Below are 16,036 nucleotides of genomic sequence, written 5' to 3'. Positions count from 1 at the left end.
ACCAGAATAGCTAGAAGGAAATAACTGAAGCTGGAACTGTAATCCATAACATTCTTTGAAATTTGCTTTCTAACTACTTGCTGACTTGTACTTTGAAAGTTATCACTTTTCTGTATATATGTTATATTTCCCAATAAAAAATGTTAAAAAAAAAAAAAAAATCCACCATGACCGGTTGAGAGAGAGACCACAGAAGAAGTAAATAAAAAAGTTTTATAGTTCATGACCTTTAAAAATAATAATAAAATAAAAATTTAAAATGAAACTAGTGTGACTGAGGAACTGAATTTTTCTTTAGTTTTCATAAATTAAAACTAAAATTCAAAAGGCTATGTGTGGCTAGTGGCTACTGAATTGGACAGCCCAGTGTGAAATTGTTTACAAGGAACACATACCTTGCCTTTGCAAAGAGGAAAAAAAAAAGGCCTTCTTGTTTGTTTGTTCTGCCCTGCCTACTTGCAGAGCTGTTTAGAGATCCCAGTGAGAGGCAATGTGAGGGCTTTGCAAACTGTGAAGCGCTATGCCCAGAGTTGGTGCTATATGTGACTTTTCTCCATCTTACCTGGGCCCACTGTCCTGGGCCCCCAAGCGAGGTAGAGCCCTGATCAGAGAAAATATCTTTGGGTGGTCTCTGGTGGGGGTTCCTAGGGCCTGGCCTCTGTAGCTAAAGCTTTAGGATTTTGCAGGAGGCGTTCATTTGCTCATGCATTCCTTTAACAGCCATCGCCAGCCCTCTTCCCCCTAGTCAGGCACTGCACTAGGCACTGGGGTACAGGGAGGCGACTCATAGTTTCTGGCCATGTGAAGCTTAAGTCCCAGCTTAGAAGGTGTGGAGTGGAAAGTCCCCAGGCTTGGACTCAGAAGGACCAGCTCAGCCACCTGTGGGCATGCCGTTCAGTCTTCCGAAACCTCCATTCTCTCTTCTGTAAAAGCTGAGAGGAGCGACACTGACCTGCCCATCCCATAGGGTCATTGTGGAGACACATTGAACAGGAAGAGAAAGTGAATTGCAAAGACCTGCAGAAAACTTCGTGGTCAAAGAACGTGCTCTCCTGGGGGAAGAATTGGGTGGTGACAACCAGTTCCAATACCCATTGAATATATTATACTTTTATTATTATTTTATCACAATACCTCACAGTTTATTTAAGCACATAAGGTATCAGCCTAAGAAAGATCAGGACAAAGATGTAATCATTCATCCATGCAACATTTGTTGATCCCCTATGACATTCCAGGCCTACAGAGGGTAGGAGATCCGGGAATTCAGACCTGAATCGTGTCCTTGCCCTTGGGGACCTAACAAGGGAGCAGAGGGGTGAGAAAGACACATAGAGAGTCAGGCTCCATGCAGCCATGGGGCCACAATGGAACAAGACACTATGACCTCTGCTGTCAGGACACTTCCACAGGAAGTGGGGGAGGCAGATATTCATCAAATAGCCACTCAAATATACAGTTACAAACTGTGATAAGGGCTAGGAAGAGGAAGAACAGAGTGCTATGAAGACACCTCATGGTAGATCTTGAGTTAGTAGCTGCAGGAGGGTCCGAGAAGCCTCCTCTGAGGAGGTCAGGATCTGAAGGAGTTTAATAAGGGGTGAGGGGGTGGGGAAAGAAGGTTCAGCTGAAGGCCCTGCGGTGGGAGGGGCAGGGTGCTCCTGGGGCTACCACGGCTGGAGCCCAGATGGTAGCAGGGACGGGGTATCTCCCGTGGCTGGGTTGGGGCAGAGCCCGCAGGGCCTGATGGACCATGCTGGGGAGGCAGTGGAGGACTGTAGGGGATGGGTGAGGAGAGCAGATGCGTGTGCTGTCGAGAGCCCTGGAGGGGCAGAGTGGAGGCAGTGGGGACACGATGGCGGCTGGTGTGAGGGAGGCAGCAGTGGGAATGGAGACGGGGGAGCAGTGTTTGAGAGCTGTTTGGAAGGTGAAAGTGTTAAGACCTGGTCTTGGATTTGCCTTGGGGGAGGCAGAAACAGGGGCCCTCAAGCGCAGCTCTGTGACTAGGGGAGGGCTGGTGAAAGCTGAGGTGAGGGGCCTCCCACGGGCTCCGTGGAACAGGTTGCAGCACCCCTGGTGGAGAGAAAGGTGAAAGACAGACTGTGCAGGTGACCCCCCAGCACAGAAACCGAGTGTGCCTGGGGAGCCATCAGTGAAATGGAAACTAACATTTATTGAGTACTGACCATGTGCCAGGCCCCATTCTAAGTGCTTTACTTCCATCATTCCATTGACTCCTCGCAGCAACCCTACAGGTCGTGCTATCATCACTCCCACTTCACAGATGAGAAACTGCGGCTCAGAGGCGTGTTCCTGCTGGGCTGTGAAATTGCCCAGGCTGACTGCAGACCTGTCTTTTAACCTTGGCGCCCTCCTGCTCTTGTGGTTCAGGGTGACGAGAGCCTTTGAGAACTGGAGAGGGGAGAAGGGAGAGGCAGGAGGGATGCGGTCCAGGCTGGAGAGATGGGTTAGGACCAAATCCCTAGGGGCTGTGTATGTCAGGTTGGGGGGTCTGAACCACACTGCGGCAGAGGAGGGAGCATGTTTGTAGGCAGAGGGTGTCCAGGTCAGATGAGCTTTTTTGAGGTCAGTCTGCAGCCAGAGAGGAGGAGAAAGCCCAGGGTGGGGGTGGAGGGGGCAGTGTCCTGGAGAGTGTGAGGCCCAAGTGGCAGGACAGTGGCCAGTGGCCAGGAGGCCGACTCAGGGCTGATAGTTCCAGTGGAGATTCAACAGGGGTGGCCGGAGGGGAGATGAGAAGGTGGGCAATCAAACTTGGATGATGAGGGCTCTGTCTATTTATTCATCTGTTCAGTAAATCTTTATTGAGCACCTGCTATGTGCTAGGTCCAGATTGAGCTGCTGAGAACACAGACAAAAACATAGGATTGCCAGCCTGGAGAAGCCAGGAAACTCTGGAAGCGGAGAAGGGAGAGAGGAGCATAGTGAGTGGGGTTGGGGATGTATTGAGTTGGAGGGGCCAGAGGACAACCAAGAGGCGATGACCAAGGGGCAGATGGAGATAGGTAGCATTAGAGATACATGATTTTGAAAATCAAGTCTAGGGCACAACACGTGAAAATCATTGAATTGCACACTTAAAATAGGTGAATTTCATGATATGTAAATTAAACCTCAATAAAGTTTGAAAATTACAATTAGAAAAAAAAAAACAATTCTCCAATTTTCTAGGAAGTTGCAACATGAGGAGGAGGAGAACATCCCTGAACCGACAGCCAAGTGGGACCCACGTAGATGGTGTGGTTGGAGGATGGGCAGCCTGGGGGACAGCAGAGGATGGCACAGCTCACAAAGTGCCCAAGTGCAGTGGTTGCTTACTGGGCCCTGACCGCGGGCCAGGCACCGCAGGGACCTTTGCATCTGAGAATTGCATCAGTCCTCCTAATTCCCAGAAAGTGGGGATATCATCCTAATTTTACCATTGGGGAAACTGAGATTCAGAGAAGTTAAGCAAGTTACCCAAGTTGCATCGTCATCTCAGGGGATAGAATCAAAGTTCACTCCGGGTCTGTTTGGCTCCAAAGTTTGGGCTCTTGACTCGCATTCTAACTGAGTTTGGTCACCACGCAAAATGCCCCCATCCAGCAGAGAACATCGGGTGGGCTGGGGCCCGGAAGCACACTATGGAGAAGCCCCGGGGCCGGCCGCCAGCGCGGCGATGGCGCCACCTGCTGGCCGACATGTGCAGCTCGACCGGCCGTGGGAAGGTGCCATTCCCTGACCAGGTACAAGTCTCAAAGCAGGTTTTCGTTCTCTCTTCTAGCTGAGAGGTGAGTCGGTAGGGACCGTTGCCTGGCCTCATCTTATCAATGAGGAGACCGCACCTCAGAGAAAAGTGACTTCTCAAATGTCACTCAGAGAATTCAATCCCGTATTGGGGAGCCCACATCCCACATCACCCCGCTGAGGATTTAGACCCTGTGCAGCATTGAAGCGGACTCTGAGGGTGTCTAGGCCAACTCCCTCCCTTGCCGATTTACAGAGGGGGAAACTGAGGCTCAGGGAAGGACGTGACCCACATAAATGTGTCTCTGGGGTGGGGTTTGGACTTGGTGCTTCAGGGTCTCTGAGGGGTTCTACTGGGGTTCTCAGGCTGGGCACAAGCTCACCACCCCCAGCCCCAGCTAGAGAATCTAAGCCAGGAGCCAGGTGACACTTCTGTTCAGGAGATGGGGAGACGCTGCCCCTTCCACTTCCCCAAACCTCAGGTATTCTGGGTCTCAGACTCAGGGGAGGAGGGAGGGGAGAGACGAAAGGAAGCCCAGGCAGGAGTAGGGGCAGTTGCATAAGCTGGGAAAAAGGTGAGGCAAAGACCCCTGCAGAAGGCAGAAGGGTGGGGCCAGAGCAAGGCCAAGATGAACGATAATGACATTGGTGACCTGGCTACCGCCTCTGAGGGATAGGTACTTTACCTGGATTGTCACACTCTGCCCTCTCAATGACCCTCATTTACAGTTGAGGAGCTTAAGTAACATGTTCAAGGTGGCACAGTGAGTAAATATGAAGCTGGAATCTGAACCCAGGAAGTGTGACTTCCAGGATAAAGGGGATTGGCAGAACCCAGAGTGAGAAGAGCACAAGGGCGTCGGAGCAGACAAGCTGCTGGGGACTGGGGAGCAGAGGGGTCCTGGTGTGGGGGCAGTCCTTGTCTGTCACTGTGCATTAAGAATTGTATGTGTGGTATGGCATAGGGAGGGAGTGTGTGTGTCTCTGCTGTCACTCTTGGTGACATAGCCTTGGGGGTGTGAGCTGTCTGGCTGATGGCTGAGCATGCTGGAGTTGGTGAAGGTCCTGAGAAGCGTCTTGTCCCCCGCATCTGTGGTTGATTCCTAGTCATCCTTCCACGCAGCTTAAAGTCACCTCCCCTGGGAAGCCCACCTGGATTGCCTAAAAAGGTGTCAGAGCCCAACGTTACATGTCATTGGCTGGGTAGTGGTTAAAGTGTCTACTCAGTAGAAGCCATTTGTTCTGACCCAACTGGGACTGGTATTAGGCAGGTATCAGGACTGCTAGATACAAACTGACACGCAGGTGTCAGATGGCAGAGGGACCCAATGGCCTTGGGCATTCAGTGTCTCCTGAGCTCCAGGCTGTGGGTCACCTGGAGGTTTGTCAAGCGAGCTTCCATTCTGACTGCCTAATGGCAAACCCTCCACCCCCCAGCTCCCCTCTTGACTGAACAACTTGAGCCAAGATGGCCACCCTGACCCTGCTTTATCTAAGTGCTTAACACAAAGTTTTCTGACAATAAAGCTTGTTGAACAGATGGATAATGGATGAAACATAGGTTTGGATGTGGGCTGGGGAGGCCAGGTGTGTGAGTGAGGCAGTGAGGGGGAAGGGACCCCAGCAGGACTGGCCTGGAGCGATGGTATGGAACCACCAGGCCGTGAGTTGTCACCTTTGTGATGGCGCCCCCTGGAATTGTGCAGTGCACAGCCTGTGGGGCCACATCCAGGGTCCTGAGCTAGCCCCTCTGTGATGGACTGGCTTGCCTCAAAGGCTGCTGGGGGAAGCAGAGCCTGGCAGGTGAGCCAGGAGGTGCCCTAAGCAAGTCCCTTCCTTCCCGACTTCTTGCAGCCCCTTGCTCAGCTGGACAGCAACCCAGCTGGTAGGGGACGTGTCCATGGCAGGCCTCAGCTGACCCTGGAGCCGATGGTTAAGGCCCAGCTCTCCCTCCCACAGCTCCTCTGAGGGCCCAGAGAGAGGTCAGGTGTGCCTGGGGGTGGGCCCTGAGCTCAGCCCCAGGGGACAGGAAGGAAGGAGGTCAGGACTGCCAAAGGCAGAGAGCTTGCCCACCCCCTTCCTCCCCAACCACCACCCCAGGTGGCTGAACTGCTCTTCACCCACCTCCCCACCTCCAGACACCCTCTTGCCCAGCTCCAAGGAAACCAAGGAGGCAGCTGGGCTGTGCCACTGCACCAGGCTGCTTCCTGGACACTGCCCCCCAGGCTGTCACCTTCAGCATCCCTGAGAACAAGGGTGATGGATATGGAATTCCCCACCCCACACAGCCCCCTCCCTCTTCACCCACTCCCAAGCCTGATCCTGAGGGAAGAGGTTGTCAGAGGGAGCCAGGCATATGCCACTGGTTACCAGTAACAGGGAGCCTCGTCTGGAAAGAAGGGATAATAACTGTACCTATTTCAGAGTGTCTCTGTGAGATTACAAGTTTCTGGAACACAGTTGTTCAATAAATGGCAGATGGTACTGCCACTCACTACATTACTATCTAATATATATTAAGCATTTATTGTTTGCCAGATGCCTTGTTCTTAGCACTTTATTTTGTACTACTTTCATCCTAACCACAATCCTAAAAGAGTTGTATCTGTTTTATAGATGAGAGTCTTTATAGACAAGAGCAAGTCACACAGCTCCTAAATGGTAGAGCTGGGATTGAACGAGACAGTCTGGCTTCAGAGCCTGCATCTCCACTCTGCCACACACTGTGTCATTAAAGCATGAGCATTTTCATGTTGCTGTGTGCATTATAAATGTTCATTGTTTTTGCCTTGCCGCAGTTTGATCAGTTCACTGTTTTCTGGCCACTCGCTGGTGCCAGGTCCCATGCTGGCCACTAGGATAGAGAAGGAAGCACAGAGACCCCAGTTCTGGCTGGAAGGACAGAGACGTAAACAAATACACACACCTGTGATAGGTTTCAACAAGGTACAGAGAGAAGAGTAACCTCAGGATAGATGACCAAATGTGGAATTATCAGCTCAAAGAGAGTGAATATTTTTTAACCGAGCTGGGTTTTGGAGGATAAATAGGAGTTTGCCAGGCACTCAGGGGAAAGAACATTCCAGAGAAAAGTAACAGCAAATGCAAAAGCAAAGGGGCATAAAATACCGTGGTAGGTACAGGGAATTGATCATTTGGTAAAACTGGAGCCTAAAGGAGGAGGAGGGTGGCATGGATGTTTCCAGGCATTGGAGTTTGTCTACTCTGTAGCTATTGGAGACATTATAAAGCATGTGGGATTTTTGTGTGTGTGTTTTTTTTTATCATTTTTTAAATTGTAGAATATAGCATATATACATAAATGTGATAGTTTTTCCAAGTGCAATTTAACAAATAGAACAAATTTGCAAAGAATATTATAGGTTACAGTTCCACAGTTTCAGTTACTTCCTTATGAAATATAACATATATACAAACAGATATCTTTCAAAGTATGATTTAACAAGTAGATGTATAGGAAATTTCCAAAGTTATTATGAGTTATAGTACCAATAGTTTCAGTTATTTCCTTATTGTGAAATATATATACAAGAAGGTAGAGCTTTCAAATTACAATTTAACAAGTATCTATAGAACAAATTCAGAGGATGGCTATGGGTTACATTTCCATTTTCAATTCTTTCTTTCTAACTATTCTAATACCCTAGCAACTAAGAAAAAGAAAATTATAAGAAGATTCAGTACTTAATCTTCTGTTAAATTCCATCTTGTCTGTTGCTACCCCCTTCCTCTAGTTTAAATCACTTTCCTGATCTTAGGGATGTCTAGGTAGTGACCACCCTAACCTGTTCATAGTGAAAAGGGGTGTCAGCTTTATGACCAAGGGGACACATCTAGTTGATGTCTTGAAGAGGTTGTTGCCTCTGGGTTTTGGAACTTAGCTGGCATAGGAGCACTCTGAAAGATTTCAGTTTCTGATGAATAAACTTAGTGAGTGAAACTTTCATTGAGTCTCAGATAGGGATCTGGGTCTTCTTTAAGGTTTTTGGGATGGCTGTTGACTTGGGCTTATCATATTATGGTCATTTGGCATATTTAGGTGATGCTTACATAGGAGAAACCCCCAGGACAACCCCTTGACTCTATTTGAATTCTCTTAGCCACTAAAACCTTATTTTGTTGTTTAAGGCAATGTTTTAAGAGCAAGGTTTCTGGAGGCCTGGACGTGACCACTTCTCTGTCACTTCTAGCTGTGTGACTTTGAACAAGTACCTTAACCTCTCTGAGCCTCCACTTCTTTCTTTTGTAAACTGGGCAGCCTCAGCAGAGCGGTGCTTCCCTGGTGAAGGCAATGAGGATGGCTCCCAGGGAGCCTCCCCTGCCCCTGCCCTCTCCTCCTCTGTCTCTTGACCACTGAAGCTGGAGTCGGTTACCTTTTATCCTGCTTGAGTGGTTGTTTGTCCTCATAGTAAAGAAATATTTCTCTATAGCGCCATGTCTAGCAAAAGTAGGAAAACAAAAGACAGAGTGCTGAAAGCGTCAAGAAAAATGGGCATGTCTGTGAAAGTCAGGCTCTTTTCTACATGTTTAGTATTAAACAAAGCGTCTGTGTTGAAAGAAGACAACTGACGGGCTTCACTCCGTTACCTTACCTGCCTGAGCCCTGGGGGCACTGAGTTTGCCATCCCTTCCCCAGGCAGCTCCAGCAAGTCTTCCTCAAGGAGGGCTGAGGGGACAGGTGCTAATGGCTTTTGGGTTGGGCAGCGCCCTCTGTGATGTGGGCGTGTCCTTCCATGGAGGACAGTGAGTGTCACTGCATCCCAGTAAATGTCAGTAGCCTCCCCCAAACCACTCGGGGTTTTGTGTGTAGGTTTTGACCCAGAAGCTCCTCGGGGGCTGGCCTGGCCTTCAATTCAGCTCTCCGTAGCCACAGCTCCCAGCCCAGGGGCTGGCCCAGGGTCCGTGCTCAGGAAGCTCTTGATCATTCAGGTCAGCTCTCTTCTGGGGACCTGCAGGCACCGGCACCACCTGGGAACTCGGGGTCCATGGACGCCTCTATTCCTCACAACACCCACGGCGGTCAGTATCGTGAATCCCATTGTAGGATGTGCACTGGGATGAATGGTGTCCCTGAAAATGCAGGTCCACTTGGAACCTGCGGATGTTACCTTTTTACAACAGCCTTTGGAAACTAATACGAGAGGTAAAAACGCTGAGGCTCAGGGGGTGAGAAATGTGCCCAGAATCACACAGCCATGGAAGGTCAGGACTGATAGCTGAAGCAGCCCTCTCCCGATTCCCAGACTGGGGGGCAGCTAGAATGCCAACTCCCTGGAGCCAGGGGCTTTGTTACTCTAGTGCCCAGGATTGTGGGTGTTCAGTCTTAGTTGCTCAAGAAGGATGAATGAATGTGTGGATGAGTGTGACACAGCTCCTCACCACCTCTAGGCAAGGCCATCAGAACTCAGGGAAGCAGAGAGCAGCCGGGGGATTGGGCCTGGAGGATGAGAAAGGTTTGGAGTCTCAGCAGGGAGGAGTAGGAGAGGGTTTTCTTGGCAGAGGGGAACATGTCAGCAAAGCCTGGAGGTGTGGTGAGAAGGCGGCTTTCCTGAGTAGGTGGAGGAGCCAGGATTTGTAACCAGTTTTTTTTTTTTAAGAGAGTACAGATGTCATGGCATTTATTAAAGGCACGCTACATTGCTATACTGGTTAGGAAAAGAGATTAGAGATATCGAGTAATAGCAAATGTACAAAGAAAATGGAATATATTGTAGTGTACAGAAACTTGAATTAACCATGCACTACACATTTAGAAAATATGTTTTTTAATAGAAAATTCTACTTCAGAGCCCAAGCTCCTAACCACTACCCAGACTGCTTCCCAGGCAGTAAGTGGTGAAGGCTCATCAGGGAATTTCAGATTCAGTGATTGAAGGGGTGACGAAATGAGAAATCGGGAATGACCTCGGGGCCCCAGAAGTCAGGTGGTGAACAGGTAGTGAGTGTCAACTCTGTGCCAGACACCAGCTAGAAGTGAGGGAGTCAGAGATGAGTGAGGCCCATCCCTGCCTCCCAGAGCTCACAGTGAGTGTTCATGGCCAGGCCCACGAGAGGGGCTTCTGGCACAAATCATCACATGGTGTTTTCTCTGTTCACTCATCCTCCTCCAGGCAGCCTTCTTATTTGAGGTCACCAACATCATAGCAATCATATGGGAGGGGGGCGTCTCATCTTCCATGGCCATGGGGCTCCTGGCCCGCCAGGGGAAGGAGCAAGTTCAGGGGTCCGGATGCCAGCTTGGCCCATTGCACCAGGGGTTGCTTCCTGCCCCCTGGGGCCCACCAAAGTCAGTTTGCTGGATCTGACAGAGAGCCGCGTTCTCTCCCTTTTCCAAAGCTGGCCCGAAATGACCCCTTTCTGCCACAGACCACACCACAGCATTTCTGCTTCTGTCAGATTTAGAGAATCCCAGAAAACAGACCAAAGGCACTGAAAGAGTTTCTAGGCCTGTGAGCCTCAGGGCGGGATGGGAGGAGGCTGCAAAATCCTGAAAACCGTGAAGTGTGCTTGGTGCAAGGGAAAAAAAAAGGGGGAAATGTGCCTCTATGCATTGCTCTTTTCCCTACTTTTTCACACATATTCTAGCATACGATAGATGCTCTTCTAACCTTGCTTTACCCATTTAATCTTGAAGAGATCTTTCATTCTTTTTTTTATGGCTGCTTAGTTCCATAGTATAAATGAACCAGAATTTTTAAACCAATTTAGAGAGGTGCCCAGGGCTGATCTTAAATAAGAAATGTGGAGAAGCCCTAATATTTTATCAACTCCCTCCTTTCAACAAACAAGGAAACAGAGGTTTGGAGGGGGAGGACTTTCATTTACTGAACCCCCCAGAATGTGCCAGGCAGGTACTTGTATGTGATCTCAACTTATCCTTTCACTACTCACATGAGGTACCTAGTGGCATCCCCATTTTACACAGGAGGAAGCTGAGGCTCAGAGAGGTTAAGCCACTGCCAAAGGCCACACAGCTTACACAGTTAGTGAGTGGCAGAGCTGGAACTTGAAACTCAGGTCCATCTGACTCCATGGCCTCAGGGTATGTCCTTAGCCATAGTTCCATACTGGTCAGCTTGTGCTAAGGGGTTATAGGGTAGGGATGAGGACTGCATTTGGGGTGGAGGTTGGGGGTGGGGGCTTAAAGTACTGCAGGCAGCATGCCATGGTGGCTCACCCGAGAGATTTGAAGTGGTGGGTGAAAACTCAGGTGTGTCTTGCGGATGCCGCTGCCCTACCTGGAGGTCCTTTCAACCCAACTTCCTGACTCTGTGCCCCTGGTCCCGTGGGCTCCCCACAATCACAGGCAGGATTCATCGCTCCGGAGCTGCACTGTCCCCATCATAGACCGAAGTGCTGAAGCTCCATCTCTGTGTCATCTCCACGTCCCCAGCCTCACAACACAGCTGGCAGGTAGCTTGGTGGCCAAGAATCTGGGCTTTGAAGTCAGAAACCTGTGGGTTTGTGTCCTCCCTGTCCTGTACTTAACAGCTGTGTGTCCTGAACAAGTCTGTTCTCTCTGGGTCTTGGTTTCCTTATCTGTAAAATGGAGATGAGAACAAGAGCTTACCACATGGGATGTGGGGAAGATTAAGGCACATGCCTGGCACATAGTCCACGTTTGTAACTGCAGTAATTGGAATAAGCTTCGAACAAACTAGCCTTGGTGGGCTTGGCATTTGGTTTCCAAAAGGGAATCCACTTCATTACAGATCGGGTATGCTGACTTATCTCTCCGAATCCACGTTTACTCCGCCCTGCCCTGTCTTCCACATGACTCTGGCACTGGGCAGGTCCCTGGGGTGAAGGCCGCACTCCCGCACTGGCTTCCCTGACTGTGCAGCCTGGGCCTGAGTGGGTTCTCATCCGCAGGACACCCTGATGTCCTGGAGGTCTGTCTTCTTCCCATCCAGGGTCATTCGTGTGTCCAGAGCGATGGTCTACCTTGTGTTGGGCAGCACAGAACCCCAGCCTGGGGCCCTGTGGACAGTGTCCCCTAGAACTGAAAGCTCATGTGGTTTTCCGGGGTGTTAGGTTCAGGACTGGGAGGCCCCTGGGATTGCGGAAGACTTAGAAGGATCTTGGTAGCAAGGGTTTGGGTTTGCATTTGCTTTTTTTTAAAAAAAAAAAAAAAACAACATCAACAAAAAACTTTTAATTAGGTGTTCTTTTATTATAAAAATAATACATGCTCATCATAGCAAAACAAACTCTGTAGACACGTAAACAGGAAAAGTCAGTCTCCTGGCTGGTTCCCACCAATTCCTTTCCCCAAAGTAACTAACATTGACTTTGAGATATATCTATCCATGCCTTTCTCTGTATGTTACTATGTTGTTTTTTCTTATTTTTATTACAAAGATGGGATGACACCATTTACTTTGAAACTTCTTTTCACATAACACTATCTTATGGACCACAATCCAAGTCATTTTTTTTTTTCACTTGTGGAAACATATATACAGCCTAAATCTTCCCATTCCAACCCCCCCCCCTAGCATTCCATTAGCGGGATTAGTCACATTTAGAATGTTGTAATGCTATCACCTTCCCACCATCCATTACTAGAAATTTCCCTTCACCTCAAACAGCAACCCTACACTCATTTCTTAACTCCCCATTGCCCCTTCCCCACTTCTCGTAACCCCTACTCTACTTTTCATCTCTATGGTCATATTCTTTGATACTTTCTTTGTGTTTACCATGGGGCTTAAATTTAACATCTTAAGTCTATAACAATCTTGTTTTTCTTTGATACCAACTTAACTTCAACAGGACACATAAACTATGTTCCTATACTCCTCCATTCCCCCAGTTTTATGTAGTTCTTGTCAAAAATTACGTATTTTACATTGAGTCCAAAACCACTGATTTATCATTCCAGTTTATGTATTTTAGATCCTGTAGGAAGTAAATAGAGGAGTTACAAATAAAAAATACAGTAGTATTGGTATTTATATTTACCATGTGATCTTTACTGGAAATCTTTATTTCTTCATGCGGTTTCAGTCAATTGTTTAGTGTCCCTTCCTTTCAGCCTGCTCAATTCCCTTTAGCATTTCTTATAGGACTGATCTACTGGTGATGAAGTCCCTCAGCTTTTGATTATCTGGGAATGTTTTCATCTCCCCCTCATTTTTACCCTCCAGGTGTTTGTGAATTTTCTGTCTCTGATGGTTATTGACTTCTATTTGTATTCCATTGTGGTCAGAGAATGTGCTTTGAATAAATTCAATTTTTTTTTTAATTTATTGAGGCTTGTTTTATGTCCCAGCATATAGTCTATTCTGGAGAAAGATCCATGATCACTAGAGAAGAATGTGTGTCCTGGTGATTTGGGATGTAATGTTCTATATGTCCGTTAAATTTCTCTATATCTCTCTCTCCTTTCTCTGTTTCTCTGTTGGTAGGGCTCCCTTTAGTATCTGAAGTAGGGCAGGTCTTTTATTAGCAAAATCTCTCAGCCTTTGTGAAAAATTTAAGCTCTCCCTCAAATTTGAAGGAGAGTTTTGCTGGATAAAGTATTCTTGGTTGGAAATTCTTCTCTCAGAATTTTAAATATGTCATGCCAATGCCTTCTTGCCTCCATGGTGGCCACTGAGTAGTCACTACTTACTTTCCTTTGTATGTGGTGAATTGCTTTTCTCTTGCTGCTTTCAGAACTTGCTCCTTCTCTTCAGTATTTGACAGTCTGATCAGAATATGTCTTGGGGTGGGTTTATTGGATTTATTCTATTTGGAGTTCACTGGGCATTTATGCTTTGTGTATTTATATTGTGTAGAAGGTTTGGGAATTTTTCCCCAACAATTTCTTTGAATACTCTTTCTAGACCTTTACCCTTCTCTTCCATTTCTGGGACACCAATGAGTCTTAAAGGATGTTTTATTTTATCTATCATATCCCTGAGATCCATTCTGATTTTTTCAATTTTTTTCCCTACACTTTCTTTTGTTCTTTCATTTTCCGTTCTGTGGTCCTCGAGGACGCTGAATCATTGTTCAACTTCCTCTAATTTTGTATTACAAGTATCCAGTGTCTTTTAAATTTGGCCAACAATTTCTTTTATTTCCATAAGATCTTCTATTTATTTACTCTTGCAATTTCTTCTTTATGCTCTTCTAGGGTCTTCTTTATGTCCTTTATATCCTATGCCATGTTCCTCTTCATGTCCTTTATATCCTGTGCCATGCTCTCATTGTTTGTCTTTAGTTCTTTGATTAATTGTGCCAAGTACTGTGTCTCTTCTGATCTTTTGATTTGGATGTTTGGGTTTGGATTCTCCATATCGTCTAGTTTTATCATATGCTTTAAGATTTTCTGTTGTTTTTGGCCTCTTGGCATTTTCTTTACTTGATAGGGTTCTTTCAGGGTCTAAAAAATACCAATCTCTAATTTGTCAAATCTACAGCTTGGTGGTGTACACTTTCTCTAACTAACCAGCAGATGGTGTCCGTGAGTCACCTATTCCCCTCAAGTCAGTTCTCCCCAACTTTGTCTTTGTTGTGTGTGGGGATCTGATTCTTGTGGGGTTCAATTGGTGCACTAAGTTTGGGTGTGTTGTTGGTGCTGCCTGCCCTGAATGTGGGGCATGTATCTGAGGGTTAGGGAGGCAGGGCAGCTTTAATAATCAAACCTCCTAGGTGTTCCCGGAGATTTAGGCTGTTGCAAGAGTCCAAGCCTTCACCTCAGTCCCACCACAGATCGTTTCTGCTGCTGACCCACAAGTCCCTGGCACTGGCGTAGGGTTCCTGGGATTTCTGAGTGGGTCCCCTTCTCAGCCGTGCTCTTCCAGGACTCCTGCTGAGGGAAGGCTGTGCCATGTCACAAGTGCGTGCTGGCCCTCCAGGGAAGCCCTGGGCAGCTGGGCCGTGCAGAGGTGTTCCCAGACTGCTGTAAAGGTGGTTGAATCGGGCAAGTTAATTTCCCCCTCTTCTCACAGCTCCGCCTTCCCAGCTCCAGGACAATTAGCTGTGGGTGCACTAAAGGCCACTGTCCATGGCTGATATTGTGGCGTGTGCGCAGTGCTGCGGGAAACACTCCCCATCACACTGGGACCCTTGGCGCGGCTCTGGGCTGTGGGTCCAGCCCCAGGCAGGAGCATCCCCAGCCCACTGGGTAGATGGCTGCAAGGGGTGTGGTGTCTTTCTCCTTTTGGCTCCCCTCTGCCCCCCTGGCCCTGAGACAATCAGCAGTGGGTGTGGGAAGGGCTATCCTCCACACCAGACACTGAGGTGTTGGGACATCCCGCTCCTGTCGTGCTTCACTGCACGGTTCTCACCGTTGTAACCGCAGTCGGTCCCAGGTTTTTGTTTTTTTTTTTAAAGGAACTAGTCCATCTCCAAACACCAACCCAAGGTTTCCCCACACTGCAGTGTGGCCGCTGGACTTTCGGCTGGCTCACTCACTCATTTCAGAATGCAGACTCCCAGTTTCACCAAATTCACAGTCCCTGTAGATTTAGCAGACCTTGTCCCGCTGATGCATCACTGAAACTGGTGTTCTGGGTCACTTTCTGGCTTTTATCTAGCATTTTTCACGGAGGTGTTTTTTTGCCCTGTCTTACCTAGCCGCCACCTTGGGTTCTTCCCCAAGTCATTTTATAGAGATTTAATTCATTCTTTTCAATAAATGGCAAAATACCTTGTAACTTAGAAGAATCATAATTTAGTCAAGTGTTTCCCTGACTGGCATTCAGGTTACTTTTGCCACTACGGTGATGCAATAAACATCCTTTACAAATATTTTTACATATTGTGTTTTTTTTTCCATAGGTCTCCCATAATGAGATTGCCCTAGCAGATACATTCTTATTTTAATAGATACTGTATTAGTCAGGTTTCTCTAGGGAAACAAAACCAACAGGAGATATCTGTAAATATGAGATTTTATCAAAGTGTCTCATGCAAATGTAGGGATGTAGGAGTCTAAATTCTGTAGGGCAGGCCGCAACTCTGATGAAGATCTTCAGTGAACTCCCCAGGAGGGGCTGGCTGACTGAAGAAGTGAAGGTTCTCTTTCTTCTCCCTTAAAAGTCTTCAACTGATTGGATTAAATCCAGCTGATTGAATTCTCTAATTGTGGAAAACACTCCCTTCATTGATGGAATCAATCACAGATGCAATCGATTGACTGATGATTTAATAAACCAGCCTTCTGGTTTATTAACCAGTCACAAATGTCCTTGCAGTAATGGTTAGGCCAGTGCTTGCTTGATCAGACACCTGGGCACCATCACATGGCCAAGTTGACACATCAACCTAACCATCACAG

Source organism: Choloepus didactylus, chromosome 2 (genome assembly GCF_015220235.1).
Source record: "Choloepus didactylus isolate mChoDid1 chromosome 2, mChoDid1.pri, whole genome shotgun sequence".
NCBI classification, from domain to species: domain Eukaryota; kingdom Metazoa; phylum Chordata; class Mammalia; order Pilosa; family Megalonychidae; genus Choloepus; species Choloepus didactylus.
Note: the sequence above shows the minus strand (reverse complement) of the source record.